This window comes from Eschscholzia californica, unplaced genomic scaffold (genome assembly GCF_041429995.1).
Source record: "Eschscholzia californica isolate CP2 unplaced genomic scaffold, dmEscCali1.0.p SCAF_1, whole genome shotgun sequence".
NCBI classification, from domain to species: Eukaryota; Viridiplantae; Streptophyta; class Magnoliopsida; order Ranunculales; family Papaveraceae; genus Eschscholzia; species Eschscholzia californica.
Genome location: NW_028238198.1, coordinates 41,921,297 through 41,923,906, shown reverse-complemented (window position 1 = coordinate 41,923,906; position 2,610 = coordinate 41,921,297). Strand labels below are relative to the sequence as shown.

Here is a 2,610-nt window from a genome sequence, read left to right as displayed (position 1 = left end):
CAACTCAGTCAAAACAACACCACAGCCGGAGGAGGTCCTATCGGCGGTTAAGGTCCTCATAGACATGTCAGTTAGGTGGGAGAAATCTAACGTTGGGCAGGAGTGCCTAAAGAAGGCTTTTCACAAAGCACAGGACTTCAAAAGGGCAGTGGACAAGAGATGTTTGAGCATCGCGGCTAAAGGCACCCTTATCCCTCAAGTATCCAGTGAGCTGTCGTTAGAAACACCAACTCGGGGTAAGGTAAGCAGGGAGGAGGTATCGGGGTCCGGGAAGGACAACCTGGGAGAAAAGATGAAGGCCTTGGGATGGTCAGTGGGGCCTTTTCAGAGCTCGACTTCGAAAGGTAAAGAGGCAGTACAAATGGACCAGGAAGAGTCCATCCTTGCAAGGCCTATTTAATTCCTGACATCTTTACCTCACCATCAGGAGCAAGTTACGGAGTTCGGTTCGTCTTTGGATGCCATGAGAGCCCGCATTAAAAAGAAGAGGTTTGCTGGTCAAACGAGAGAACTCAGGCTGCTGGAATGGAATTTATCTACTCCAAGGAGAAATAATCCGATGCGGTCTACTCAGAAGGAGGAAATCAAGAAGGAAAGGAAGAGCAGAGATGATGGGGAAGACCAGAAAGACAAGGAATGAAGGCTTTCATTAGCAAGGAAGGGCCCAAGGTGGGGGATGGTGGGCTTTAGTCCTTTTTGTGTATAGGGGGCGATGGTGGGCTTTCGCTCAGGCTTGCTGGGGTTTTAGTTGGTTTCTTCTTGTTTTAGTTAGTAACTGTAGTATTTTCTTGTTGGGCCTTCACTTGGGAGGCAGGGATGGCGTTCACGCTTGGTCCGTAGGTTAGCGAATATTTCGTCTTGGGTGCTGAGAGTTCTCGGCGACAGTTTTAGTTGGTAATTTTTGACACCCCTATTGATTGGGCCATTAGGGGTGGGTGTCTTTTGGGTCTCGCCGTCGCAGTTTGTTTCTAACGGTGGAGTGGCCCTTTCAGTCCCCCGTTTTTTTCGCTTTGTTCGTCTTGTTCTTATCTAACCGTTTTTTCTTCTAAATTCAATCAGTATTTCAAAAAAAACCACAGGTTATAGGATTTCAGTTTTTACTTGGATGTTATAGCTAGTAGGTAGTCAACTTCTTTTGCTTTCTTGCTAGTGGGTCAGGTTGTCTTTCTCCCCTTCTTGTCTTTCTCTTTAATCTTTAGGTTGCTTTCTTAGCACCCCTTTTGCAATATATTTTTCCATTCTCGAAGAAAAGAACTAGAGTCTTGTGAATACGTGACGTGATATGATGTGGAAGTTGGATCATGGAAACAAAAGGAAGAACAAAAATCACGATGAACGTAAAAGAACAATAGCCAACTATCAGGCTCATTATATCTAACGAAGAATATCTATAAATACATTTGTCGAACAATTCCAGCAACACACAGACCACCCAACACGAAAAAACATAAATTAAACTAGCTAGGAAAAAAAACATACACATATTATGATCTTAAATATGTATGATGCTTGACCCGAAATGTTGGCTGACTAACTCTGAAAGCCGATGTGGTCAGTCCAAATTGATCAATGTATTAGAGGGAAGATGTTTGGCCATTCTCGGCCAACCATGTACATCAGCTTTCAGACTGTGGTCAGCCTATTCTTTCAGACCTCATAACTTTATAACTTTATTAGATCTAGTAGTGAATTAGAGAGACATTATATTCCACAAGAGCATCACCATTATTATGAGCCCAAACAGTTTTAGCAAGAGCATACCCACGGGCATATCTAAAAAGCCCACTTCCACCAACAATTGGCATCTCTCTTACTTTATTCATAACTGGATTCCTTCCCAAAACACTCAATGTACTTCCATTATACTTCCCTTCCACAAAAACAAAGTTCAGTGTCATTAGTAAACCTAATTCCTCTTGTGATGCAACTGCATATATCCCTTGAGCCCTTCCCACCAGTTTCGAAGTGAGTTCCGGCCCTATTGTTAGCGGATCATCGATTATCACTGTCATCCCGAAAAAGGAGCTTGCAGTTCCTGATTTACTAGGGGCAGGTCCTGCTATTTGTTTAGCTGATGGATTTTTTCCACCCACAATGTCATGGAAGTAGAAGTGTAGAGTAGTTACCTTTTCTGGTTTACTCACTTCTAAGCTCTCTGAGTAGAATTCTTCTGCGAATTTTTCGCTGTGACTAGTAAAGAATAAGGTGGTGATGAAAGTGAAGAAGAAAAGGTGAGTGATGGAAGAAGAAGTAAGAATAAGAGAAGCCATTAATGGTGGAATAATTGAACTATGGGTATCACTGTATCACCAACTAGTTGGGTTTCTTAGTGGTAAAACTGAGAACAGTACAGTGATTGTATATTATATAGAGAAAAAGAAAATAAAAGAACTTTATTTTCTTGTTTCTTTAGGAATTCTTTTTTAGGGTTTGGTGGGTAAAGGAATTATTACTGAACCCATCCCACCCATCAGACCTCTTTAACTTTATAAAGAAAAAATGGGACTGAGTCACTGAGCTAATGGGTCATGTACTCATGTTGGTGGTGTGAGGCTTTTGGTCCCCACATCTTATAACCATATAACCAATTCTGTAAGTTCATAAAAAAAA

At 41.8% G+C, this 2,610-nt stretch overlaps 1 pseudogene; it reads right to left on the bottom strand.

Moving 5' to 3' along the window:
* Positions 1-1,338: 1,338 nt before the first annotated feature.
* LOC147566924 (dirigent protein 22 pseudogene) lies at positions 1,339-2,373 on the bottom strand (annotated as a pseudogene).
* Positions 2,374-2,610: the final 237 nt, after the last annotated feature.